Source organism: Molossus molossus, unplaced genomic scaffold, assembly GCF_014108415.1.
Source record: "Molossus molossus isolate mMolMol1 unplaced genomic scaffold, mMolMol1.p scaffold_m16_p_1, whole genome shotgun sequence".
Classification (NCBI taxonomy): Eukaryota; Metazoa; Chordata; class Mammalia; order Chiroptera; family Molossidae; genus Molossus; species Molossus molossus.
The window spans coordinates 133,459,697-133,478,795 of record NW_023425344.1 but is presented as its reverse complement, the minus strand read 5'-3'; the positions used below and the strand labels follow the sequence as shown (position 1 = coordinate 133,478,795).

Genomic DNA, 19,099 nt, shown 5'->3' with positions numbered 1-19,099 from the left:
AGATTTCATTCTTTTTACAGCCAAGTAGTGCTGCTTTTGTGTATGTGTACCACAGCTTTTTATCTACGTGTCTATTGATGGGCACTTAGGCTGTTTTGTATTACCAGTAATATTAAGTTTTGTAAATTTTTCAGTGTTCTTCAGAACATGCTTCAGTATATTTCAGGGAAATCTGTGTTTGTTATATTTTAGAGAAACATTCTGGCTTTTTTTCCCCCATGGTTAGAAACATGTACCATTGTTTCTCAAACTATGGTTCATGGACCACTTGTCCCAGAATCATTGAGGTCTTTAGAAATACCACTCAGTCCCACTTGAGACCAACTGAATGAGAACTTCACATTTAACATTATGCCAACTTGTGTTGATGCACATAAAACTTTGATAAATACTGCTTTGTGCTAAATGAATGGTAGAGTTGGAGTAGAGGAACCAAGAATCCCATGGCATGATTCGTGGCAGAAAGTCTGGGATAAATTTCAATTTTTAAAACCTTAAAAATTTTTATTTATATATATTTAAAACTTTTAAAAGACTATAACTTGCCCTGGCCTGTGTGGCTCAGTTGATTGGAGCATTGTCCCATACACCAAAATGTGGCAGGTTCAATTTCCAGTCAGGGCACATACCCAGATTCTGGGTTTTATTTCCCGGATTGAGTACAGGAGGCAACTGATAGATGTTTCTTTCATACATCGATGTTTCTTTCTCCCCCTTCTCCTCCTCCCCCTCCCCATTCCTCTAAAATCAATTTTTTAAAAAGATTGTAACTTAAAATGTTTATGCTAACATAACCTGGATCCTTTAAATCTGCAGAAGTATCCTTTATCCTGGAAGCAAATAATACATAATTTGGGTTTAAGTAGGATTCATCTGGAGTTGTCAGTACTCAAGCACCTTCTAATTTTAAGTGACATTTTGTCTCTTAGTAATTACACTACAGAATATTGGGAATATTCTTTGGATCAAACCATGAAAACAATATCCTAAAGATTTTTACAAACTCCTGCTTTCTAAGGAAATGTTTCTTTTATCTAGTGCTTTGGTTACATCAAAAAATTTAGGTACTTGTTACAATAATTGTTAACTGTTTTATATTAGCACTCAGTTTTTAGCTTGGATGTGATGTGAATGGGTTATTTTGGGTTGAGGAAGGCTATTTTTCTTTTCTACTAGTGAGAACTTTGCCATTTTAATGTATAATGTATAATGGTTTTAAGAGAGATTGTCCTAAATATTTGGGACTGGAACTTTTTCAATATTTTGGTTATACTTCTGAAAGGCTGTATAAGTCAAAATTATTTAACATGAAACAGTCTTTTTCTAAATAAAACTGGGGTTTAAAAATTAACTTGAGTACCCTTATAATGGACTAATAAACCATCAAGCATAATTTAATGGATTTTCTTTTTTAAATTAAATTTATTGGGGCGACATTGGATAATGAGATTATGTAGGTTTCAAATGTGCGCTTCCATGAAACTTGATCTGTAGATTGTGTTGTGTGCCCACCATCCAAAGTCAAATCATCTCCATCACCATATATTTGGCCCCATTACCCTTTACTATCCCTCCCACCCTTAACCCTCTGGTAACCAGTGTACTGTTAGCTGTGTCTGTGAGTTTCATTTTTATATCCCACATATAAATGAAATCATGGTTGTCACAAAATGGCTGTATTTTATCTTTTTTTATAGCTGAATAGTATTCCATTGCATGTATGTATCATGTCTTCTTTATCCAATTATCTGTCAAAGGACACTGGTTGTATCCATGTCTTGGCCACTGAATAATGCTACAGTTAACATAGAAGTACATATATCTCTGAGAATAAATGTTTTCAAATTTTTCAGGTAGATACCCAGAGGAGGAATTGATGGGTCATATAGTAACTCTGTTCTTACGTTTTTTGAGGAACCTCCATACTGTTTTCTATAGTGGCTGTACCAGTCTGCATTCTCACCAGCAGTGAATGAGGGTTCCCTTTTTTACTCCACAACCTCTCAACACTTGTCATTAGTTGTCTTGTTGATGATGGCCATTAACAGGCGGAAGGTTGTATCTCATTGTAGTTTTGATTTGCATTTCCCTAATTGGTGAAGTTGAGGAAAAGTTTATATATCTGTTGGCCATTTGTATGTCTTGGAGGAAGTGTCTGTTCAGGTTCTCTGCCCATTTTCTAATTGGGTTTGTTTGGTGTTGAGTTGTATGAGTTCTTTATATTTTGGATATTAATTCCTTGTTGGAACTGTTGTTTTCACATAAGTTCTCCCATTCAGTTGGTTGCTTTTTTGTTTTGCTGTCATTTTCTTTTGTTGTGCAGAGACTTTTTAGTTTGATGTAGTCCCATTCATTTATTTTTGACTTTATTCCCTTGCCTTTGGGGTCAAATCCATAAAATGTTCTGTACGACCAAGGTCCCTAAGTGTAGTATCTGTTTTCTTCTATGAAATTTGTTTTGTTTCAGGTCTTATATTTAGGTCTTTGATACATTTTGAATTACTTTTTTGTACATGGGGACAAACTAATCTAATTTTATTCTTTTGCAACTGGCTTTCTAATTTTCCCAGTACCATTTTAATTGAAAAGGCTTTATTTTTTTCATTGTATGTTTTTGGCTCCTTTGTAAAAAATTATTTGCCCATATACATGTGGTTTTATTTCTGGGCTCTCCCTTCTTTTCCATTGGTCTATTTCTCTGCAGCATCATGCTATTTTGATTATCTTAGTTCTGTAGTATAATTTGAAGTCAAGTAACGTGATACCTTTGGCTTTGTTCTTTCTTTCTTGGGATTGCTTTGGCTATGCAGGATCTTTTGTGGTTTTATACAAATCTGATGATGTATTCTATTTCTTTAAAAAATGGCATTGAGATTTTGATGGGGATTGCATGAGGTCTGTATATTGCTTTGGGAAATATGGCCATTTTAACTGTATTGACTCAGTCTATGAACATGAAATATCTTTCCATTTTGTTGTGTCTTTTTCAAACTCTTTTAATAATGCTTTGTAGTTTTCAGTATATAGGTCTTTCATGTCCTTTTTTAAGTTTATTTCTAGGTATTCTTTTGGTTGCAATTGCAAATGAAACTGTTTTTTTCTTTTCTTACTTTGAAATTTTACTATCTAGTGTATGGGAATGCAGTAGATTTTCATACATTGATTTTTGTATCCTGAAACTTTACTGTATTTCTTTATTGTTTCTAACAGGTTTTTGGTGGAGTCTGCAAACAGTGACGCATTTATTTTTTATTTTTTTTAAATTCTCATTAGAGGATGTTTTTCCATTGATGTTTTTAGATGGGCGGAGGGAGAGAGAGAGAGAGCAAGTGGTGTGAGAGTGACACATTGATTGGTTGTCTCCCACTTGACCAGAGCCTGGGATCAGACCACAGCCGAGATATGTGCCCTTGACTGGAACTGAACCCATGACTCTTTGGTCTGTAGGCCACTGCTCTAATCACTGAGCAAGCAAGACAGGCCAGGACCACTTTTATTTTTTCATTCCTAATTGGGATGCCTTTTATCTTCTCTTGCCTTATTGCTTGGGCTAGGACTTCCAGTACTATGTTAAATAATAAGAGTGGTGAGAGTGGGCATCCTTATCTTGTTCTATATTTTGGAGGAAAAGCTTTCAGGTTTTCACTATTGAAATATTAGCCAAGGGTTAGTCACATATGGACCTTCATTAAGTTGAGGTACTTTCCTTCTATAGGTATTTTATTGATTGTTTTAATCATAAATGGATGTTGTATCTTTTTATTGTTGGTTCTTACTGGAGGATGTTTTTACATTGATTTTTAGATAAGGGAAGGGGGGAATGGGAGGAGTGGGGGTGAGAGGGCTATAGAGGGAAAGAGAAACATTTATTTGAGAGAGACCTGTCTATTGGTTGTCTCCTGCACATGCCCCAGTAGGGGCTGTGGATGGAACCTGCAACCCACATATGTGCTCTTTACCAGGAATCCAACCTGAGACCCTTTGGTGTGCATGCCAATACTTCACCACTAAGCAACACTGGCCAGGGCTGGATGTTATATCTTATGAAATGCTTTTTCTGCATCTATTGATAAGATCATATAATTTTTATCCTTTGTTTTGTCAATATGGTGTATTACGGTGACCAATTTGCAAGTTTTGAATCATTCTTGTGATCTTGAAGTGAACCCCACTTGATCGTGATACATTAATTTTTTTTTTTTAGTGTTTTGTTGTATTTGATTTGCTAGTATTTTGTTTAGGATTATCGTATTTGTATTCATCAGCGATATGGTCTGTAGTGTGTGTGTGTGTGTGTGTGTGTGTGTGTGTGTGTGTTTTATCCTTGCCACGTTTTGGTATCAGGATTATGTTGGCCTCATACAGTGTGTTTGGAAGTATTGCCTCTTCTAGAAAGAGTTTGAAAAGGATAGGTATCAAATATTTTTAGAATGTTTGGTAGAATTCATTCTAATGAAGCCATCTGGTCCTGAACTTTTTTTTTTTAGGAGGTTTTTAATGGTTTCAATTTTCTCACTGTTGATTGGTCTATTTAGATTTTCTAATTCTTCATAATTCAGACTAGGGTGGCTATATATTTCTAGGAACTTATCTATTTCTTCGAGGTTATTAAATTTGGTGGCATATAGTGTTTCATATTATTTTAGTATGATTCTGTATGTTTCTGTGATGTCTGTGGTAACTTCTCTTTCATTTCTGATTTTTTAAAATATGATTGTTTTCTCTTTTTTACTTAATCTAGCCAGGGATTTGTCACTTTTATTAATCTTTTCAAAGAACCAGATTTTTGTGTATTAATTTTTTGTGGGTTTTTTTTTCTGTTTTATTCAATTCTCTAATTTTTATTATTTTTTTCTGCTGATATTGAGTTGCTTTTGTTCTTTTTCTAGGTCTTTAGGATTTAATGTTCGGTTGTTTACTTGAGATTTTTTGTTTGTTTGTTTCTTGAGATAGGCCTGTAATGATATAAATTTCCCTCTTATTACTGCTTTCGCTGCATCCCAGAAGTTTTGATGTGTCATATTATCATTTTATTTGTCTCTGTCTTTTGATCTCGCCTTTTATTTTTTCTTTGAATCAGTCATTTCTTAATAGTATGTTGCTTAAACTCCACATACTTGTGGGAATTTTTTTTTTTTAATAACTTGTTGCAGTTGCTTTCAAACTTGAAAGCATTGTGATTGGAGAATATGTGTGATATGACTTCAGTCTTAAATTTGTTGAGGCCAGTTTTGTGACCCAACATATGGTCTATCCTTGAGAATATTCCATGTGCACTGGAGAAGAATGTATAATTTGATGTTTTGGGAGGAAAGACTTTGTAAATGTCAATTATGTCTATTTGGTCTCATGTGTCACTGCCAGTATTTGTTTATTGATGTTCTGTTTGGATGGTCTGTCTATAACTGTCATGGGGTATTTAGGGTTCCCTATTACAATAATTTTTTGACAGTTTTTCCCGTTAGCTTTGTGAGTAGTGATTTTGGTGCTCCCTGATTGGGTGTATATGTAAAAGTGTTATGTCTTTTTAATATAGTGTCCCCTTTTTCATTATAAAATATTCATCTCTGTCTTTTGTTACTGCTATTAGTTTGAAATCTTTGGCTACACCTGCTTTCTGTGGATGCCATTTGCTTAGAGAAGCATGTTCTGCCTTTTCACTGTGAGCCTATCTTTGTCTTTGCAGCTTAGATGTGTCTCCTGAAGGCAGCCCAGTTGGCTTGTGTTTTTTGATCCAGTCTGCTACTCTGTGCCTTTTTATTGGTGAATTCAGTCTATTTATATTTAGAGTAATTATGAGTATTTCCTATAGCCATTTTATTTTTTGTTTTCTGGTAGCTTTATGTCTCCACTGGTTCTTTTCTTGTGTTTTTGCCTTTCATTTTTGTTTGGTGATATTCCATACATTTTTCCTTTGTTTTCTTCCTATTTTTAAGTTTATGTGTCTCAGTTTTGGGTTTTTTTGTGTGTGGTTACCATTATGTGTATGAACAAGAAATTTTATGTATACAGTAATTCTTTTTCTTTTGAATGTATCTGATCTCCAACCTCCTTTGCAAGTTCAGATCTTTTCCTCCCTTCCCTTTTATGTTTTCCTTGTCACAAGTTATCCGTGTTTATGTTGTTTGTTGCTATTCTTATGTGTAGTTTTGTGACCTTTTGTTCTTTGTTTCAGGTGGAATAATCCCCTTGAGTATTTCCTGCAATGGAGGTCTTCTGGTGATAAATTCACTCAGCTTCTGTATGTCTGGAAAAGTTTTTATTTCTCTTTCATATCTAAAGGATAACTTTGCTGGATATGTTATTCTTGGCTGGTAATTTCTCTTTCAGTAGTTTGAATATTTGGTTCCATTCTCTTCTAGCTTGTAGAGTTTCTGCTGAGAAGTCTGATGATAACCTAAAGGGCTTTCCTATATAGGTTATTTTCTTCTTTTCCCTCGCTGCCTTGAGAATTGTAGGGCATTTTTGTTGTTAATTGTTGACAGTTTTACTACAATGTGCCTTGGAGAAGGCCTTTTGGATTGAGGTATTCAGGTGTTCTGTTTAATTATCGGATTTGAGGATCTAGCTCGTTCCATAGGTTTGGGAAGTTTTCATCCACTATTAATTTGAATAGGCTCTCTGTTCCCTTTTCCTTCTTCTCTGGTATGTCTATTAAAACTTTTTTTAATTTATGTATTTTTTAAAAATATGTTTTTATTGATTTTATTTATTTTTTTTAGAAAGAGAAGGGGAGAGAGAGAGAGAAAGAGAAAGAGAAAGAAACATCAATCAGCTGCCTTCTACTAGGGATGGAGCCTGCAACCCGGGCATGTGCCCTGACTGGGAATCAAACGAGGATCTCTCAGTCCGTGGGATGACACTCAGTCCACTGAGCTACACCAGCTAGGCTATTATTCTTAAATGGGCTTTTTTCTGATGGGGTCAGATAGTTCTTATAGATCTCTTTCCCTTTTTTATTCTCAACTCTGTCTCTTCTCTCTGTGTCATTTCTAGATTTCTATCTTTGATATCACTAATTTTTTCCTCTGGTCATCTGTATATCCTTTACTCACTAATTCACTTTTGATATCTTTTATTGTTTATTGTTCAGAATTTCTATTTGCTTCTTTTTTAGAAGTTCCCAAATCTTTTCTTTACAGAACTGTAATCTTAAATTTTCTGTAATTTAAATCACATATTTTCATGTCTCTAAGTTTTAAGTTTCTGGATTTTTTTCATTTTCTTTCTGAGCTGCCTCATTGTCTTTGTTATTCATAGTATTTGATGGATTCCTTCTGTCTAGGCATCTATGTATGAGTGGCAATTCTCTGGTAGATTTATAAGTAGTCTTTCTATTGTTTTCCAATAGGTAGTGCTGAATCTAAGATTTTTAGCTCTCGCACTTATCTGGCTTTTCCAATTTCTGCAGTGTGGTGGAAAATGGCCTTTGCTTCCTGGGAAGGTGGATGCCTCACCTGTGATCTGATCGTTGCAGTCCCAGGGGACCAACCCTGTGGTGTAATGTGGTAGATAATGGGGTTCCAAATTTGTGAAATACCAGTTCTGTCCCCACAGCCAGACAACATTGGCAGTGCAGCCTCGATATGTGAGGGTGAGGTGAGCTGAGGAACCTGGCCTTCCTTTGTTGCTTAGCCCTCCCAGCAGTGGCGACCAGTGGACCTCTGCAGTGTCCATCCTTCCATGCCATGCTCCTCACCCTCCTCTTCTACCCAAACCTGGGATTAGTTGCAGAGTGCACCCTGTGCTCAGGGAAAAAGTGTTTCTATAGTACCAGTTCTTGGGTTTGCAGATAGTGTTTTCTACAATCTGACACACAGGGTGAAGGGAAGCGAGCTCTGGAAGGTTAAGGGATGGTGGCTCTGGCTCCTATCTGGAATGTCATTTGCCAGACAACCATGGCTGCACCTCTGTGCTTTGTTACTGCCCATGTCACAGGGCTCAGCCGCAGTTTGCACTGCCCACTCCTGTAAGAATGCTCACTGGTTTTGCTCCTCCCAGCTGAAAGAGAGTGTCACCCACAACCCGATTTCTCCCCTCTTAGCTCCACAGTGAACTCTGGGCTACAGGGCTGTGTCCATGGCTCCTTTGAGCTCTTTTTCCTTTTCGCCTTCCCCATTCGCTCCTTCAGATGTTTCAATGCGTGGATCTCTCAGGCATGTTTATGTGTTGAGCAGGGAATCCTTTGTTGAATTATAGCTGTTCAAATTGTTGAGACTTCAAGGGGATCGCTCACACCACCTTTGATGTCACTCCTTTACATTTAATGCATTTTCCGTGTCGGTAAACATTGCTGAGCTAGTAACAATAGCATTATAAAACTATGAATGTCATACAGTATTATCATTACCTTTATAAAGCATTTGAGATTTTGCAAGCTCAGCCCTTATAGATAAAAAGTTACTTCTGTGAACTTATTTTTCTTCAGTTTTATGTAAGCAAACTAACCTGTGTTGTGTTCACTCTTCATTTTCTGCTTGGTCCTTACTGTATTTGTGTCAAAAGTTGTAATTATTGATATTGATGAAAACCAGTAAAATATTGAGTTTATTACTTCATAATTAATGTGGTATACTTAACAGCTTCAAGGAATCCCAAGGTGAGTCCTGGGGAATAAAGACACTTTGCAAAGAATGGAACATAATTTTTTTGCACTGTGGACTTTTTTAGGTGATACAGTTGGCAAGCATCTATAAGTTAGTGGTTGATTGGAAGTGAAAAGTTACAAAAACATCGGGAAATTGTAATGAAGAATCTGTAGTAATGCATTGGTACAAATCAACCAAGATGCATTTGTTGATACAACAGATAGAATGTGTAAAGTAAGAAAATATTAGGAGGAGCTTGAGAGATTGATATGGCGTACATGAATATATTGAGCACCTACTGTGTTCCAGGCACTTGAGATATTGCAGATAAGATGGTCAAGATTGTCCTCAAACTGACACTGTCTTAGGGAGAGAGAGATAATAAACAGATTAATATATGAGTTAAAGAAAAGTACGACCATACAGAAAAATAGATCTAAATAAGAGGAAGGTGGTAGGCATGAATATGAGGTGTAGGAAAGGCCTTCAGACAAGGCTGTACTTAATGTGTTTGAACAAGATAGTACCAGTGTTTTTAGAGTGGAGAAATGATAAAAGATAATCTCAGAGAGATAGTAAGGGTCAGATCATGAAGGACCTTTTAGGCTTTGAAATGATGTAGAATTTTATTTTGAGTGAAATGAAAAGCCCCTGGGAGGGTATTGAGTGAATTAATCTATGTGGATAAGAGAAACAGGATTGCTTAGGACAATATTGCATTAGTTGGAGTGAGAGTTTAGGGTGATAGAATAGAAGTGGTGTATTCTGGCCCTGGCTGGTTTTGCTCAGCAGTTAGAGCATCGGCCTGTGGTCCCTAGAGACCTGGGTTCGGTCCCCGGCCCTGGTTGGTTGTGCGGGTGGCAGCCACTTGATGTGTCCCTTTCACATCGATGTTTCTCTCTCTCTCTCTCTCTCTCTCTCTCTCTCTCTCTCTCTCTCTCTCTCCCTCCCTCCCTCCCATTCTACCTGAACAAAAAATGAAAAATGTCCTTGGGTGAGGATAAAAAAAGTGTATTCTGGAAGTATTTTGAAAGTATCAGTGGATGAAGTGGAAATTCAGAGGGCTCCCAAGATTTTTAGCTTAAGCATTTGTAAGCCAAAGTTGTCATGTTTTGAGATGAAGGCTATAGAACAAAAGGTTTGGGGTGTGGGGAGAATCAGGAGTTTTGTGTTTTGGTTGTCTTAGATCCGTAAGAATCTGTTTATAGCACCAAATGATGTGGAGTAGGCAGATGGCTATGAGTCTGGAGTTTTAGGAAGAGATATTGGTCTGGAATCATCAGCACATAGAGTGAATTTAAAACCGTCAGACTAGATTTTATTTAGACTATAGAGTTAAGACCAGGGGCCTGCAAACTTTCTCTGCAGGGCTAGATAGTAAGAAGAATGGGCGTGGTCATATTTTACCAGCAGGAAGTTTGCCCACTCCTGCTATAGAACAAAGGGGATGGCTTTGGATTGATCCCGTGGTACTATGATGTTTAGAAATCAGAAACTTGAGGAGGAACTAGCAAAGGAAATTGAGAAGGAGCAGCCAATGTAGTAGAAGAGAACCTAGTCCTGAAAACCAAGTGAAGAAGTGTTTAATTTGACCTTGTTGAGAGCAGTTTCAAAGGACATGGGGAAGTAAAAACCGGATTTCAGATGGTAGGAGGTGAAAAGGTGAAGACAGTGACTAACGAACTCTTATTTGCTATAAAAGGGAGATAAAGGAGAAAACTATGGCTAGAGTAGAATGTGGGTTAAAGGAAAGGATTCGTTTTCCTTTTTAGAAGATGGGAGCCACTGAGGCATATTGGTATGCTGATGGAACCAGTTCAGTAGTGGAAAAAAATAGAGGGGCAATTAATTGCTGGAGCAATGTTGAGATTTAGTGTGCGAATTAAAGGATTGGCCCTAGATTGAAGCATTAACAGTTCATTGATAATAAGTTATTACTATTGTAGTGTATATACTGATTATTATTGGTTGCTTAATTGTAGCTGTAGAGATAGATCACTGTGTCACCAGTTTTTTTTGTTTTGTTTTGTTTTTTCAGTGTTTTGAAAAATTTTATTTTATTTTATTTTTTTTGAAATTTTTATTTATTTATTTTTTGTTACAGATATTTTACCTTTTTACCCCATTGGCACCCCCCACCCCACCCCCCCTCCACCCTGTCCCCGGCTTAGTTGTCCATGTCCATTGGTCATGCATACATGCATATAAGTTCTGTGGTTTATCCCTTCCCACCCCCCCACCCCCCATCCCCTCTTCTGAGGGATGTCAGTCTGTGCCCCACTTCCATGTGTCTGTGTCTACTGTATTCCTCAGACTGTTATGTTCATTATATTCCGTATATAAGTGAGATCATGTGGTATTTGTCCTTCTCTGCTTGGCTTCTTTCACTTAGGATAATACTTTCCAGGTCCCTCCATGTCATCTCAAAGGATAAGAGATCTTTCTTTCTTACCGCTGCATAGTATTCCATTGTGTATATGTACCACAGCTTTTTGATCCATTCGTCTACTGGTGGACACTTGGGCTGTTTCCAGATCTTAGCTATTGTAAACAGTGCTGCTATGAACATGGGGGTACATATATTCTTCCTGATTGGTGTTTCAGGCTTCCTAGGGTATATTCCCAGCAGTGGGATCACTGGGTCAAATGGAAGTTCAATATTTAATTTTTTGAGGTAGCACCATATTGTTTTCCATAGCGGCTGCACCAGTCTGCATTCCCACCAGCAGTGTATTAGAGTCCCCTTTTCTCCACACCCTCGCCAACACTTGTTGTTTGATGATTTGTTGATGGCGGCCATTCTGACAGGTGTGAGGTGATACCTCATTGTTGTTTTAATTTGCATCTCTCTGATGATTAGTGATGTTGAGCATTTCTTCATATGTCTCTTGGCCATTTGTATGTCCTGTTTGGAGAGGTGTCTATTCAGCTCCTCTGCCCATTTTTTAATTGGGTTCTTTGTCTTCCTTTTGTGGAGTTGTATTTTAGGGAGTGGGTGAGGAAGGCAACGAGAGAGAGGGAGAAAGAAACAATCCATCTGTTGCCTCCCTTACACACCCCAACCAAGAATCAAACCCACCACCTTTTTGGTGTATTGGACAACACTCCAACCAACTGAGCCACATCGACCAGGGCTGTAGCACCAATTTTTAAATAAAACATGGGAGGTTTATTTGAACTATGTAGCTTATTCTCTAATAATGATCTTTTGTTCAGTGTTGCTTCATTATAAAGTTGATGAGATGCCATATGAACTTAACTTTTTTTTATAGTGATTATCCTATTGTAAGGTTGGCTTCATTATTTGTTGTTTTACTTAAAGTTTCAGAATTATCTACGATGCTGAATGAGGAAGTCTGTAGTTGTTAAGTGGGTCTCCTTAATGCTTTCAAAATGCAGCCTTTGGTGCCAGGCATGTTCTGCAAAAGTGCCTTACAGGTCACTGTTAGGTGCAAGAGAAGAGAGACTAAGTCCACTTTTATCTGTTTATATGTCTGTTCTGGGTAAGATTTCACTTGAAGTTTCTTTTCTAAAGATTTTACTACAAATCATTTTTCAAAATATTTTAATTTATATTCTGTAAATATGAAATGGTAGATGTCACATTTAAAAGAACAGTAATGCAAGGTGATGATCTGCTGTAGTTCTCCAGAATTGTGTATTCTCTGTTCAGTTTAAGAAACAAAACATCAATTAAGGAAGCCCCTTGTGTACTACTCTTTCTCAGTCACATTATCCTCTGGACATCCCATCCCACTCCCTCCTCTTTCCCAGAATTGTTCTAATAAATGCATGTTTATAGATTTTTCTTTTAACAAAAATTTAACCAGACACAAAAAGTTCACTTTTAAATGGTGTCTTTAGAAAAGGATAGCTTAAAACAATTTACAGTAGGTGTGTGCACATGTGTTTTAATGGTATTTGATCCTAAACCAGGAAATGGAGATTATAGAACTTTTAAGTTTATTATTAGGTGGGATGGTGGGTGAAATATATAGCTTTCTTCTTCTAGACTATTGAATTAGAATCTTTTGGGGGCAGAGGTAAGAGTTAGGTTTTTCACCTAGTTCCATAAGAGCAATGACAGTAATTGAAAAAGTGATTCAAATAGAGTGACCTAACCATCTACAGCATACTTTTTGGTTTGATACATGTAGTTCTAGCTTATAGTAGTAGATGCTGAGTATTGTGGTGATTTAATGAACAATTAATGTTATGGTTAATAGTTGTTTCTGAATTTAATTATAATTTGAGAATATACTTTTATGAGATAAGGTAACAAAATTAATAAAATTGACAGTATGTATTTTATCCCTCAAAAGGGGTTAAACTAATTAAATATTGGCATTCCTGTAGCAAATGTCAATTATGTAGTGATCATTAGCAGCATTGTGGTAGAAATGAAAATAATAAAATTAGCATTAGGGCAACGAAGAACCCATGTTTGTCTTCCACTTATTAACTATAGTCTTATGCTCATTATTTAAGGTTGGTTTGTTTGACTGATTTTTGGAATGTAAAATGTCTTTTTACTATTCTGTCAAAGATTTGCTTGAGGATTAAATGGAATAATGAGCCTGAAATTCTTACCATGTATAAGGTCATCAAAAAATGTTTTGTGGGGATTTTGTTTGTTTGTTTATTGTTGTTTTGTCTTTTGTTTGAGTAAAAATGTATTTGGATTTAGGCACAAAGAACCATATAATTCTTTTAGCATTAATCTTGAAGTAATCTGACTCTTATGCTAGAGATATTTAGTAATACCTAATATCTCTGTCTTTCCTTAATTTTGGCTTAGACAGCTAAGCTTAGTGAGTGTGTTCTAGAAGGTAGAAAAAGTAAGATTTTGGGGTCAGAAAGGGGAAGGTTATATGTGATACTGCTTTTTCTTTTATACAAAATATTTCTTGAAATTTAACTCTCAAAATCATGTATTTTATAGCACTAATCAGTTAGGTTTGGGGATTTCACAGTGAGTCTTGACATGAACTATATTAACTGGTTACGTTAAACTTGTTTTAATGTGTGGCAAAATAATAATTGCAATACAAGAGCCTGCACTGTGATTTTAAGGACAATTATAGTAAAACAGTACTTGAATACTTTCTTTTTGAAATGGCATCAAATCCAGAAGTGTTTCAAAAAATCTAGAACATGAACAATGGGAAAGGGAAGTGTAATGGGGAATTCATAGACATGATTGCCTAATGTTGGTGTTGTCAGAAGAAAGCAAAATAATTTCTTTGGAGAAATTTTTGATGCTGACTGAAGTCATGGTGTTGGGATGAGAGAAAAGCCATGGAGATTAGACCACATGTACGCGTGATTAAACATACAGTAGTGGAGACTTAGTGGCAATATCAGGGAGCCATGGTGAAAGCACCTTAGGCAAAAAGGACTTCATGATTAGGTGCAGTGAGAGAACTAAACCAACACCACCTATACTTGTTAATAAGCAGGAGAATAGGAGGAGCAGTCATACTCGGGTTTGAACTTCGGCTGTTTTTTTGTTTTTGTTTTTTTTTTTTTACTTGGTTTACTTTTTAAAAACCTTTTTATTTTGAGATAATTGTAGATTTGCTTGCAACTGTGAAAACTACTGAGAGATTCAGTATACCCTTTATTCAGTTTGCTGCAGTGGTAACATCTTGCATAATTATAGTATATTATTGCAACTAGAAAATCAATATTGGTGCAATTTACTTGTCTTATTTAGATTTCACTTGTGTGTATTTAGTTCCATGCAATATTATCATATGAGTAGGTAATTGTGATATCTCCACAGTAAAGATGTAGAACAGTTCCTCAAAATTTCTTGTGCTTCTCTTTTTTTGGCCACAGGCACCTCCCTCCTTCCATTCTTCCCTAACCTTTAGCAACCATTAATCTGTTCTCGTTATCTATAATTTTGTCATGTCAAGAATATTGCATAAATGGAATCACAGTATGTACCTTTGAGATTGACCTTTTTTTTTTTTTTTAACTCGGCAATAATTCCCCTGAGAACCCAAGGGAACATGTAACAATAATGCATTTCTGCTTTATTGATGAGTGCTGTTTTCTGGCATGATATACCTCATTTTGTTTAACCTTTCACTGTTGGGGGACATTTGGATTGTTTCCAGTTTTGGTCTATTACCAGTGTAGTTATACATTCATGTACAAATTTATGCATGAAATTACTTTTCATTTCTGTGTTAACAAATGTCTAAGACTATGATTGCTGGATTATATGGTAGGTTTGCTGCTTAACTTTTTAATGACAATTACAAGCAGGAAAATCTTCACTTACTGTTGTCAATCATCCAACTATGTTATAAGTTATTTCTCTTTCCAGAATTTAATTTTCATCTACAGTCCTCTCTTTGATCACATATTTTATAAGTCATTACACAAATACCTAAATTTTTAAAGGAACAGTGTTGTACTAGATAATTTAATGTTTCAATATTTGTATCTAATGTGTCGTGATAGTAGACATACCAGATTTGCTTTTTATTTTGCTTAGAAAATAATATAAACAACTCTTCTGGGTAACCTGTACTTGCAAAATTTGGTCATTATATTCAGTGGAACAAATATACTATTTGTTCAGTATATTACAGCAATTTATTTTTAACCTATGAAACTCTTGAGCTGTTGTCTTTTCACAGAGGTACATCTTGCTGCTGCTACTACTTTTTTTCCACATTTAAAAATTATAGAGTGCTGCCCTGACCGGTGTGGCTCAGTTGGTTGAGCATCATCCTAAGCACTAAAAGGGCAACCATTTCCAGCAAGGGCACAGGCTCAGGTTGTGGTTTTGGTTCTGGTCCCTGGTGCATACGGGAGGCAACCGATGTTTCTCACATTGATGTTTCCCTGTTCTCCTTTCCCTTCCTCTCCCTCTGAAATCAATAAAAAACATATTTGTAAAAAAATTCTTCAGTGTTCAAAAAGTGACAATTTAGAATCTGATGTTTATAGCAAAATGGAATAATGAACTATACTACCATTGTCAAAAATTTTACAGAATAAAATAGTCAGTGGTAAATTACTAGATGTTATTTAATCTACCTTTGAAGATTTAGGAGACTTGAAATTTCAATATGTTGTAGTTCTGGTAGATCTCTAGTTTTAAACCTGGCTATCAGAATTACCTGGGAAATTCAAACATACTTGAAAATTCTCAGATTATTAAAAGTAGTGGTATGGGACTAGGAATCTTAACTGTTTATAAAACACCTCTGTTTCTTTTGATACATAATTAAGTTTGGGAAACTAAACTAAATTCCAGGGAAGAATGATTTCTATCTTACTCTGTTAGTGTCTTGCACTATCTTTGGCATACTATAAATGTTTAGTAAATTATATATTTGTTAAATGAGTACTTTGTGTGGGGTGGTGGTAGAATGTTATTGACTGCTTTTATAAAACAAAATTACAGTGAAGGAAAAGTTTAGATATAGTTTGAGTAAATTAACATTTGTTGTATAATGTCAGTCATTTGGCACAAAACTGTTACCAAAATAAACATTTGGTGCTCTGGCTGGTTTGGCTCAGCAGTTAGAGCGTCGACCAAAGGGGTCAAGTGTTTGATTCCCTGTTGAAGGGCATGTACCTAGGTTGTGGGTTTGAGCCCTAGCCCTGGTTGGGGTGGTGTGGTAGATGTTCCTCACTCCCTCTCCCCTTCCCCTAAAAACCAATGGACGCAGCAGAGAGTTCCGGGTTCAGTTCCCTCTAAGGGCACTTACCTTGGTTGTAGTTTGTCTCCAGCTTCAGTTGGGGTCATGTGGGTGGCAACCACTTGATGTGTCTCTCTCACATAGATGTTTCTCTCTCTTTCTCCCTTTCTCCCTCCCGCTCTATCTGAAGATAAATGCAAAAAATGTCCTAGGTGAGGATAAAAACAAAAAAACAAAAAAAAAAACAGTGGAAAAATATCCTCAGGTGAGGATTAACCAAATAAATAAATAAATAAACAAACACTTGGTAAGCCTAAAGTGGCTGTTGATCTCTGATGTTAAGCAGATGCTTTTAGCTGTATATTTAGTCTGAAAAGACTGCCAATCTTTTTTGTAAATTTATTTTGATATTTCTGTGATAATCATGAATGACATCCTGGTTGGAAAAATAATTCTTTGAGTGACATTTTTTTCTCTTAGCACAAGATATGCTACATTGTCTTGGCATTTAGTATTTCTATGAAGAAGTCTGAGATTGGCCATTTTTTTGTTTTATAAGTGACATTGCTTCTGCTGCCTGGATTTTAGAATTCATCTTTATGCTTAAAATTCAGCAACTTCACCAGGATATGAGAATGTGTCCATTTTTATTGACTATTTATTATTTTTTTCTGGTACATGGTAAACCCCCTTCAGCCTCCAGATTGAGATATTCTATTATTTCAAGAAAGCCTACTTTTATTATACTCCTGACTGTCTTCCCTGTGTTTTCTTCAGGACCTCCAATTTTACGTATGTTGACTTCATTTTTCATATCTGCATTTTATCTCTTGTGATATTTCTCAGGTCTGTGTTCCTTGTGATTGACATTACTTTGAGCAGTATTGATCTTTTTATTACTTCAAATGTAGTTTCTGTCTTTAACAATTTCATACGAGTTCTTCTCTAGGTTCCTCCTATTTATCCTAGCTCCCTCATTTTGTATTCTCTTGTTTTCTCTACTTTTTGACATGGAACAGACAGTATTTGTCTAAAAAGTTATTAGTTTTCTGACGTTTCTTAAGTATTTTCTCCACCTGTTTATGTTACATACTTCCATTTTCATCTTTACACAAGACTGTGTGTCATGGTTTCTGTATACCTGTCTTGAGTGAAGTTATTGTGTTGAGATTTATACAGGGGTTGGCAAAAGTAGGTTACATGTGTGAGTACATGAAACAGTTTACTCTTGTATTATTCATTGTAAGCCTACTTTTGTCCACCCCGGTATAGTGTTGTTATATTTGCTTTGATGTTGTTTCTTATTCTCTTAGACATTATTTTAATTGTGTCCTTAGAAGTTGGCGCTTCATAATCTGAATCTGGATCAGTGAAAGAAGTGTGGAAGATGTGTCTGTTTGAAGGAGAGTGATAATACCACCAAAAAGTGGCATTTTTATTTTGTTTCCTCTGAACTTTCTCTGTATTTGATTAATTTTCTCATCTGGGAGTCCAAGCAAGGTTTAGAGTGGCAGGGCTCTTCTAATTTCGATAGTTTTCTACCTAACTGGGCCAAAAAAGTAAACTTAATTGGGCCACTTGATTCTTTTCTCCCATCTTTTCTACCTGCCACAGTTTTCAAAATATGTATCTTAAGAGACTATAGGGGAGTTGGATGTTGGCCTTCAGTATTGTTCTGCACCTAAGTATAATTTTAGGTGGCTTGTAAAACCATTTGTTAGAACCAGTTTGTTGTGATGACTATTCCCTTATAGTATTTGATGAATTTGTTGTTGTTGTTTTGATGTTTCTATGTTTGCCCTCTATAAAACCTATTCGCATGCTGTTATGTTTTGGAGTGGGCTGTTTTTAATGTAATTTTTATTATCAAATATTTTGCTGACTTATTGGTTAAGATATATTTATCATTCCAATCATTGAATGGCTTTTAAAGTCAATTCAGAAATAGTCTTTTAAAATGACTTTTGCATGGATCTTTTCAGTGTTATATATTGCTAATTCCATTTTTATATGTGGGTTAGGAATTCCAAAATCTACATAAATAGTAAATAGAGAACATAAATGTTCTTCTGATTACATATTATGATGTGTGCCTACAATGTGGAGTATAATGTTGCCATTTTTAATGTATGTTGAGAGTACATTTGTTGATGAGCAAAGATGTTTCTGTGTATTAAGTAGAAAAATTCACATATAAAGTAGTATAATTCTATCTTCAGATGTTATATGTACATTTAGAAAAAAGCCAGTGAAGATAGTTATCTCCCCTAATGTTTTTCTCTAGTTCTTTATTATAATAGTAATACCTGTTCTTTCTTTTATTTATTATTTATTTATTTTAATCCTCACACAAGGATGTTTACATTTATCTTCAGACAGAGAGCAAGAGAGAAACATTGATAAGAGAGAGGCACATCAATCGGTTGCCACCCGCATAACCCCAACTGGGGCTGGAGACTAACCACAACAAGGTATGTGCTCTTGGCAGAGTCAAACCCAGGACTCTTTGGTCTGCAGGCCGACGCTCTAACCGCTGAGCCAAACTGACCAGGGCGCTGTTCTTTTTTTTTTAGAAAATCAGATAACAGTTATTGCAATTTTAAAAAATGAGTGAAGGCTCTCAACTGGGAATCTTGGTATTAAAAAGTATCACTTGGTGATAAATGATCATTATGTAAAGTTCATCCCTATTTAAAGTTTATCTTTATGATAATCAGAAAACATCCATCTTTTGCTACATTATCTTCTTTTTGTCCACACAATGTTTTTATTTTTATTCGACTATAAGCAAACAGCAGAATTAACACAACACTCAGCAACTCCAGACCTACTTTTGTTATACCAATG

The 19,099-nt window shown here is 35.8% G+C and overlaps 1 protein-coding gene across 6 annotated transcripts in view; it reads left to right on the top strand.

Annotated features, from left to right (window-relative positions):
- The window catches only part of WAC (WW domain containing adaptor with coiled-coil), a 94,766-nt gene that overhangs the window by 22,765 nt on the left and 52,902 nt on the right, over nucleotides 1–19,099 (top strand). The gene's annotated exons all lie outside the window — the stretch shown is intronic.